The following is a 10428-nucleotide window of genomic DNA, read 5'->3' as shown; positions in this document are numbered from 1 at the left end:
GGTGGACCCAAGTAGGCACTTGCTCTTTCAGCAGTAACTTAGTATGGCTGGAGGTAGTTACTTCAGAAAGCCAGAAATAGCTTTCCCATAATATGATGATCTTCTGTCATGAAATATGCTTCTAGGAATAATAAGACCAAAACAGCTCTCTTGGCAACAGTGTGGGGTGAAGGCAGAATTTTCAAGGTTCATTCACCAACAAAGGACTTGGACTTCTTTTTACCCTTCTCCATCATGAATGTGATCACATCTTTCTAATTATTGAGACATTGAAGAGATTATAACACAAAAGTTGCTTTCAAAGTTTAACTATTAGAATTATATATTTTCACCGATCACTGAAGTGGGTGAAACCAAACATTAGATTGCAATACAGAGCTGAGCATCAAATGGTCTCCAGCACTTATTTCACAGCCTTCAGTTTCCTTCGCTGGCTTAATGCCTGAAATATACTGGACGGATATTTTTTTTCCAGCAGTGTTAAATATAGATACGTAATTCTTATGGTCTTTAAAAACAGCTCAGGCAAAGCACTACTGATCTGCACAACTATACTGCACCTATAACCACCATGTCTTGAAATTGCCTTGCTTCCTTTAAGGGCTCATTGTTTCAGCAACTGAAGCTTACTGAAACAATAAATATGGCAACACCGACATTTCTAATGGGGTGAGGAGCTCAGAACTGGTTAGTGTTAGTTTACTCATTGAGGTGGTTTGAATCTTGACAAAAATATAGTGTCTTGCTCTTGCTGTTTCGTTTTGCTGGCTGAGCGTTTCTTTAAATGCTTACTGCCTATGCTCAGCAATATAAAAGCAAGATTGCTTTTTATTGCCATTCTTTTCCAACACAAGATTGTGTCTGGGTCTCTTATAGACTTAGCTAAACTTGGCAATCTGAGAACTTATTCTGTAACTTGCCCTCAGGCTGTATTTATTGCAGTAGCCTCTGTTGCACAGAATCACAGAGTCACAGAATCACAGAACAGCAGGGGTTGGAAGGGACCTCTGCAGATCATCAAGTCCGGCCCCTGTGATAAAGCAGGCTCCCCACAGGTTGCACAAGTAGGCCACCAAACAGGTGTTGAATATCACTAGAAAAGGAGGCAGTAGGAGAACGAATCCACTTAGGAACATGCGATGGCAGAGGACTGGAAAAAAGACCCTCTGTGCAGGTTCTGAGGATGATGCTGAGGTAGGTGGGGTAGGTGGGCTGTGCGCTTTCCCTTGTCACTCATTTGATGGGATGAAGCCAACAAGCTGCAGAAACCTGGAACAGTGGTACAAATCAGGGAACTATCTTTGCTGTTTCTGTAGACTGTGATTCTACCCCAACTTTGTTCACAGTTCATCCCAGCCCAGATTCTTTCCCTGTGGCTCTATATTTCTCAGGCTCCTCATTGCATTTCCAGTCACAGCCAGGTTCTTCTGCTCCTCTCAGCTGCTTGTGGATCAGCCTTCTTAATTTCACTCCCATAACTCTCCCTATCATTCAAAAGAAGCAACCGGAGGAAAAAGTTATCTTTCCAAACTCTGGGATGCTGATACTTACTAGGTGAGAAGGACCAAGAGGCTCTACACAAGTAATCCAAGTGACATTGCAGCTCCTCAGGCATGGGGAAAGAACAGAGGACACTGCTGATAAGTGAGGCATGGAGGTGAGCATGGAGGTGTCAGAGAATGACAGAGTTGTTAAGAGTGGCAAATACCACTAAAATCACCCAGTCCAACCCCAACCTATTATCACCATGCCCACTAAACCACATCCTTCCATGCCAATCCTCATAAAAACTGAAACAATTGTTTCCCTAGACTGATATAAATTAGTATAAATCTGTTTCTATCCTTTGCCTCATTTCTTCAAAAACAAGAAGATATTTTCTAAAATTTTCTAAGGTCCCTGCTTTTTCCACAATCAAAGCACACTTCTAAGGGAAAATATTTAAGCCTTCCAAACCCAAGTTTGCTGTTTGTAAATAACATTCAGGACATGATAAGTGACTTTCTGTAGATTTCAATGGAAGTCGAGGACAAAGAAGGAAAGCTGAGACAGGAACACAAGAGATAAAGAGAGATCAGTCAAAATGTGTCAGATCAGTGAACACATGCAGCCCTGTCTTGATGGCTCAGTTTTGCTTGTTTTCCTCCAGGAAAAAAAAAGAAAAAAAAAAAAAAGTGCCTTTTTGTGCTCTGTGAGTACAGCCTGTGTCTCTCAGAAGATGCTGAGAGGGAGAAGGGGATCTTAGAGAGTAGCTGAAAATTGGAGGAAAAATTCCACTCATGATTCATTTCTTGGCTTGGAACCTGAAGTCAAGGTTCGATTTTCATTTAGAGGGCGATGATTAAAGCCTTGGGGAGTTTTCTAAGGGATTTCTGCATACAGAGATGAATAAGGGTGCCTTGAAGCACTTGCAACAGGAGACAAGCAGGGTGGGTGCATAATCCTCTATGATTTTTTTCTTTGGTTCTTTTGTAGATCACATTGAGTTCCTATCTCACATCTTAATATGCCTTTGTAAGCCTTATATAATCCTGTATTCACCAAATTCATTTGCTTGGTTGTAAAGCAGGCAGTTATTTGCAGCAATACCCTAAGAGAACAGTTGATGCTTTCACGCAGCATTTGTCCAGAATAATTTCCTTTCTATAAACTGCTTTGCCCTCCCAGTAATAACAGCATCCCTTTAAGAAAAGCAGAGAAGCAGGGCACTGCATATACTGAGCATTCCCCATATTTGTACTGTACTGGAGCCAGCACGATATAAGTTTGCTCTCACTTACCCAACATAACCCCAACCTGGTGTTCACTCATCTGCCACTGAAATCTTCTACTATGACACTGTCCCATCACACCCCATCTCTTTCTCCATTCTCTCAAAAAACTAGCAATTCAGCATCAAGCTGCTCCCTACTCTTGCTACATCTTGCTTTAGGGGGCACATCTTCTCCCCATAGCTTCATTGTTTGAAATAGCTACTTCTCCTGAAAGTTTATGTGTCTATATATACATATGTGTATATATATATTCCCCCGTTTTGATGCCTATTTTTAGATGCTACTGCTGAGTACTGTGAAATACCTCATGTGAACAATGCACTAAAGGTAGATATACATCGTCTTTGCCTTGATTCTTATCTTCTACTGCATCTCTGGTAAAGAATATGGCTTGAACTGAATATGAGAAACTCAGTTTATGGTTGCTTGAAAGATCAAAGAGTTTTTTTTAATTAATTGACTTTGTATTAAAAATAACTATTAAGAAGACTAAATAGAGTGAAGTCAGCTTTATAAGAGTATTGTGCTTGAGTATTTCTCTGAATCTCTTTATGGTACTGCCTGAGTTTCAGAAATTTCAACAAAAACAGAATTAATTAATTACAGGAATAGGTGCTGTTCACTCCTATACTCTATGAAATGTATAGAGGCCTCTAGCAGTAGGCCTCATTGATGGAACTGCACATCATTTTTTAAATTTCTTTTACTCAAATTTTTTTCCTCTTTGGCTTCCTCAAAGCATCTGGTGAGACATTTGAACAGGCTGCCCAGGGAGGCAGTGGAGTCACTGTCTTAGGAAGTGTTCAAGAAAAGGGTAGATATGTCACTGAGGGACACGGTTTAGTGGGCATGATGGTAATAAGTTGATTGTTTGACTAAATGATCATAGTAGTATTTTTCAACTGTACTGATTCTATGACTCTATGATTCTTCCCCATCAATGAAACATCTGTGATGCTTCTTTGAGGCGATAGGCTGAAAACTTCTCAATCTATGCTTTATTTCCACATGCTTTTATCCACATGTGGTTATGAGTAAGACTAACTTGCAGAAGGGATGCAATGACAAAAGGGTTGTAAAGTGATGAGAGGAAGGGCACGTGTTGTGGTAGTGGAGGGTCAAGGGAATCCCTGCTGAATGCTGGCCTGTGACTCAAAGGCAGATGTAATGGGCAGGACCAGAAGCTACTTTGCAAGAAGTTGAGATGAAAGTCTTTTTAGCGGAGGAAAAAGATGATTGCTTATTTCCAGAGAAGACAGAAGGTTAAACAACATGAAGTCTGGAGAGATGAGAATGCAAATTATTTGTGCAGAAGAAAGAATGACTGGATGGTTACAAGTTAGTATGAAAAGAAGTGTGGGAGATTTTGATCTGAAGAAAGGTTGAAGGGAAGGATTATGAGTGATGTAACCTGCATAGAAGCCTCTCCTGACTCACACTGTTACCCTAGATAGCCTCTTGCAGCACTCTTTCCAAACATGGGTTTTCTGATGTGCCTCTTGACTTCTCCACCCACTATACTTGTTCATCATGATCTGTTGGCCTGAACAAGAAAAAACATAAAATGTCTGAATTTTCCTACTGCCCAACAACTATGTGTGTTAGCTAAGGCTCTGTTATGATCAGAGATTTAAGACTTCATTCAGTTGTCTAAACATGTGTGTTGAGTGTCATTTGAGAGATGTCAGTTTAACCTACCAGGTCTTCTCATGCCAATCTAGGAGGACATAAATTCTTTCTAAACCCTATGTTGTATCTGCCAGCCTTGCGTGAGTGTACTGTGTATATCCTAGGATATTTCAAGGAGCTCTACACATCTACTTTAAGGAAAATGAATTGCTTTCTTAGTCAAAAAGAGCAATTCAGTTCATTCTAAAAAAGACACTGACTGGTTAGCTAAATGGCACTTTAGAGTACATTCTCTGTACAAACTAGTTTGAACTGCATCATAATGAGATTTTGGGCTACAGACACAACTTTCTCAACTGGGGTTTGATCCCATCTGAACTGTCAGATGAAAAGTCACGCAAAATAAGGATCCTACTGCTGGTACTTCCCAGTGTTGTACCATTACTTGGGATTTGGATTTCCACTAGAGTTCCTTTCCCAAAGCTGCATTAAACCAACAACCAGCATCCTTTGTTCCTGTACTGAAGACACTGTTCCCACTCTTTCTCTACAGGAAACCCTTCACTTGAATGTTTATTAAAGAAAACTATGGAGGCCTCATCTTTAAATGGTAGTCTTTATGAATTTGGGGATCTGTACACCCTAATTCATATTAAATGTACCCAAAGAGAATAATTTCTGTCTCTTCACCTGCTCATCAAAGTAGCATCTTTTAGGAAGACATGCCAGACCCCAAGCAAATATTTTAGCTCTCAGCTAAGAATCTTCCTTTTTCTCAACTTCTTTTTTTTCTCTCTCTCTTTTTTTTTATTTTTTAATTTTAAAGCACAGGCATGAAAACTGCATACAGCACTGCAGTAGTGACTTTTCCAATATCCTATATATGATGTGATAATTCTTCTACTGCTATTTGTGTTCTTCTACTTGTACATCTTGTCTGAGTGAAAAAAGGAGACACCAATCATACCAAAGCAGTCTCTCAACAAAGTTCTTAGAGAATGTTCCTTGCAAAGAAAGAAAGAAATAGAAACATTTTGTTTTCTTCTTTTGGTTTCTCCTGCAGTATGTCCAGAAATATTGCTCTAAACATTATCAGCAATATAAATCTAATCCTGCTTAGAAACACTTGTTTAAGAGATAAGAATCACAGAAAAAAAGTATACAAAGCCTCGATGCCGGCTCTGCAACAATTGCTTCACAACAAATGATAGGTAAGATTTCTTTTTTCTTGTTTCTCCTCTTGAGAATTCATAGCTTTTTCAATATGACAAATAAAAATATTTTTAATAACTGCAGAAAGAATTTGGTGTGTGATTCTTAAAACAAAGCCATTTCAAGACCAAGTAGAGTACCTGCACTCCTTTCATATGAGTGCACTCTTTTCATATGAGTGTAAAGGACCAGCAATGCTAACTTAATACATTCATATCCAGTCCCTTTTTTTACACTTCATTTACTTTTCTTATTATGAAGCACTGTCAGACAAATAGATCTCTGTGCTTTATGGTTCATTAACACCCTTTCCAAAACACCCACAGGATTAGCAAGTGCTGAGACAGAGTCACTATTTGCACAAACACACATATACACACATGCTACTTAGATTGAATTATTATTCATAAATTAGTCTTAATTAGATTGTTCATCAGTCTGAGAGATTATGCTCCCCAGCTATGAGTAGCATTAAATTACATCTTAAAATTCATTACCATAGCCTGTTTTTCATGTATGTTTTTCCACATAGTTTCAAAATAACATCCCCTTAGTGCTAAGACTGTTGTTAAGATTTTGATTTTGACATTGCCCAGCTTGCTGTTAACTCCATACTCCTGGCTTTTCCTTTGGGAACAGTTATGGGAGAAGATCTTACCTAGGAAAACTATCTGATGGAGAAATGCAGAGAATCATAGAATGGCTTGAGTTGGAAGGGACCTCAGAAATCACCTAGTTCCAACTCTCTGCCTCAGGAGCAGTTGTTGCCAACCACTAAATCAGGTACTAGATCATGTTGTGCATGGCTCCATCTAACCTGGTCTTGAATGCCTCCAGGAATGGGGCTTTAACAACTTCTCTGACCTGGCTTGTAGTCCCAGAGGTTTTGTACACTTTTCTCCCTCTAGATCTTCTCCATTCTAGGCAGAGCCCTGCAATTCCAGCAGCCATTGTGATAGCAAGCGTTCTTTGAAGGAGAAAGCTTTGCTGAATGTTGTGCTAAAACACTTAGATCCTGAAGAAGAGGGGGATTAATCTGTGCTTAGTGTTTCCTATTTCCTAGCATGGGTGCTCTCAGCTTTCATGCGTGGCTTTGATAGATTCTTTCCAGAGAAATCTAAATCCCCTTCTTCCCTGCAGGAGCCCTGAGCACTTACCCCAGGTGCAAGGCTTCTGCTATAAAGCCACACACCCAAATTAGGATTTGCTATCCTGAGCCTCGCAGCAGCTGATTGAAACCTTGGGAGAGGAGGTCAGTGAGGATGATAGGGGGAATCATTTCTTCTTCCTTTGCTCTGTCTCATCTAATTTATTGCCAGTTCTTCACTTCACAGTGTAGCTGTTAGTAGGAGAGCAGTCCAGTCTCCTGTGCCTAGAAATGGAGCTTTGGCATTCGCACGTGCAGATGCAGCTGGATCTCTCTCACCTTTTTCACTAGAAGGTATTTACTTGTGATACATTCAGCTGGGCAACCAGCATGCCCAGCTCTCCATGTTCCCTGACAACCTGCACCATCAAAAGCTTTTTTTATCAGCTTGCGACAGGGTGAAGGTACAGGCAAGAAGCTCAGGAAAAAAAATAAAAAATCACAAGCAGCCGAGAAGAAAAGACAAAATAAATCCTCCCACTGAGGAAGAAAGCTCAGAGCTCATTTATTTCAACTTCCAACTTACGCTGAGATTTTCCAATTTGCTGACAATGAAAAGTACATCAAATCTTGGCTGAGGTACAAGATCTCAAACTTTTTTTTTTTTTTAATAAGCAGAATTTACATGTACGTCTGCACGGGAGACATATAAAGGAGGCCAGATGAAGCCTGCCCTTTCCAGGATAGGGAATTTGCACAATGCATTGCTCTCACTGTAATGAATTTCCGAGAGAGAGAGCTGTTTCCTTTGAGTTTCAGCTGTGTTGTGGTATTGAAAACCATGAAAAATAATTTCCTTGTTGGGAGAATTGTGAGTGAGGAAAGAGTCATTACTGAGTTATTTAGCTCACTTTCTTTCGTTACTTCAGCATGAGTGATCTTTCTTGGTCATGTTAACTGGGGAGTGGGGCTTGATCTCCTTATGATACCATGATTCTACGATCTTACCTAACTGTGATTTTTAAAGCGGCCTGCCAACCTACTACCTCACTTCATATTAGGTTTCCAGATAAAAGAAGGATGAAAAATCTGTTAATCTTGCTTTTTCTCCATTTCAGAACTGCTTTGGTAACTTGATACGCATCTGACTCAACTGAACCTCAGCAGCAAAGGAGGAACCAGTGGTAATCCAAATTCACAGTGGCTCTGGGGAGCAAGCTAAGCTGTTGTAGTTTATCCTCACTGCTTAGCTCAATCGGTCCTGGTCCACATGCACAGAGGAAGAATTTGCTATGCAGCTGCTGCCCTCTTTATTTCATTGCCATATCTACGAGGCTGGTGTCAGGAGTGTAGAGGAAAGCAGCAGGCTCATTTACAAGCTAGGAAGCCAACTTGTAGCTATTCATATTTGCTATAGGCTCTCAAGGCCGAACTTCTACTTACTAAGAATGTAAAAGATTTGGGACTCTGAGCTACCTACTTGAAAAGCAACTTCCAGAATTTATCTGTATACCCACAGTTTGAAGAAATGAAACTAAACCTTTCTAATGCTCCACAGTCATGCCATGAAATATCCCAAGTTATGACTCTCCTGTAAGATCCGTGCAATGCAAAACAACTCTAATCATAAAATTTTCCTCAAATTTGTTTGGATGACAATATATAATTATAATTGAATTTTAAGCTAAAAATGGATTTATAATGTTCCTTAAAATGATATCGTAAGTTACTATTAGTTTAAGACCTTTCCTTTCATGTGTAATCGACATCCATACTCAAGTGCTCTGAGGCACACAGCAAGAACAACGCTGGTATTTAAGCACTGAGATGTCACAATGGATGCACTACCAGACACAGCATCGAGAGGGAGAAAAGAACATGTTTTTCAACTTCAACTCCATCCTTTTAATAAGGGTATAAAAACCCTGTGATAGCAATGCACAGACAATAGCTGGCTGTCTTTGGTGATCCAGCTTCCAGAGTCCTGAGTTAACAAGCAGCATCAGGCAAAATGGCTATGAAAAAGGCAGAGACCGATTTTAAAATCTTAAGATTTTAAGAGCAGAATGAAGTTCCTTCCTTGGTAACTGGGTGACTATGACATCTCCTGCACAGCTCATGGGAGAGGGGTAAGGAGTGTAGAGGTGACCTTAGAAGTTTGCTGGTAAAGCAACTTGTGAAGAGAGATGTTTAGAACTTCATGCAAAACATTTAGGATCACAAATATTTTTCAAAAATGTGACTGACACATCACTGAGGACTTCTAAGGGCAGCGTTGCTGGATACCACATCTTAGTTCCTCAAATAGGGCCTGAGTTTAATGACTCTGGGAAAGGTTATGCAGTCTATATGGTAGCTTTGAAGTACACTTTCATGGCAACAGTCCCAATGAGAAACTGTATTTAGTGTTATTGTGATCCTCCAAGTACAGGAATAGTTTCTGCTAGCACAGTTTCTTTGCCTCACTGCTCACACTTTCAAGATCAGTGGACCACATCTTTATACTGCCAGTTCATCTAGGTAGATTTTCTTTCCAGTCCCCCAGAAAAGTATTTGTGATGGCCGATGTTTCTCCTCAAAATCCTGGAAAACATGCCGAATATATTCTTTCTCTTGCTTAGCTCTCTGCTTGAGTTGGTTACATAGAGTAGGAGAAATCTTTGAGAGACTGAGTTGTTACTCTCTTGAGCAACAGAAGCTGGAGGCAAGTGGTTAACTTAGAAGTTTTAGTCATGTCAGTTTGTTCCTTGCTATCTATCAAGAGATAACTGCTTGTGATCATGTGCTCCTATACTCCTGTTTTGGTCCTAGCACAAAAGTAGGCATCAGCTAGTTTCTTGAGTAAAGGCATTTAGTATCACTTCAGAGTGTCTAAAGATCTTGCCTGAAGATACCTTTCCTGTGTCTTACTCAGGCAGCTGCCTCAAATACCACAGGCATTTCAAATGTAACTTCCTACCTATTTTTGGGAAACTGAATTGAGCCCAAGGACTCAAAATGGCAAAGAGTATATCTCCTATTCAGTCTTTCCTTAAAACTCATGCTTTGACCTTGACATTTTAGTATGGAATACACAAAAGAGAAATAACAGCTTAACTTTTTTTAAAATTCAAATTAACAGAGGAGTATTACTAAATACATAGCAATCCCAGTAGAATCAAAGAATTGTTCTGATTTGGAAGAGAACCTTAAAGGTCACCTCGTCCAACTCCCCTGCAATGAACCTACATCTAGATCAGGCTGCTCAGAGCCACATCCAGCCTGACTGTGAATGTCTCCAGGGATGGGGCATTCACCACCTCACTGGGCAACCTGCTCCAATGCCTCACCAACCTTACCGTAAAATTTTTTTTCCTTATACTCAGTCAAATAATCAGTGGAAGTGACTGCATGACACTGACTTGTGTCTGATCCAAGAGGATCTGACCAGGGTTACACACTCTGCAGAAGGAAGGCTGTGCCTTTGGAATAGGAGTGCCCTTAAATGACAATGATTATCTATTGAGCAAGATGTTGAAGTCCCCTAAAGGAATGAGCAGACAGTCTACTTGATACCAAGATAAATGGAAAATTGGAACAAGTGCAGTGGAAAGTCCCATGCACTGACAGTGGAGTGGCTCTGCCATGCTGCTTGTCTGGAATTCTTCTGATTTCATGATGGTCAGTCTTCCCTTTCTAGACCATTATAGTGCAGAGCAACTTGAGACATGGAAATGGTAAAGAAAA

General features: G+C 40.1%; 1 long non-coding RNA gene across 1 annotated transcript; it reads left to right on the top strand.

Annotated features, from left to right (window-relative positions):
• Positions 1-6824: 6824 nt before the first annotated feature.
• Positions 6825-9698, top strand: LOC116227521 (uncharacterized). Its single transcript, XR_004166586.2, has 4 exons — positions 6825-6867; positions 6950-7056; positions 7150-7341; positions 7821-9698. It is a non-coding gene; the product is annotated as an uncharacterized LOC116227521 (long non-coding RNA).
• The last annotated feature ends 730 nt before the right edge of the window (positions 9699-10428 follow it).

Source organism: Phasianus colchicus, chromosome 3, assembly GCF_987193195.1.
Source record: "Phasianus colchicus chromosome 3, bPhaCol1.hap1.1, whole genome shotgun sequence".
NCBI lineage: Eukaryota > Metazoa > Chordata > Aves > Galliformes > Phasianidae > Phasianus > Phasianus colchicus.
Note: the sequence above shows the minus strand (reverse complement) of the source record. Positions and strands in the feature narration are given on the sequence as shown.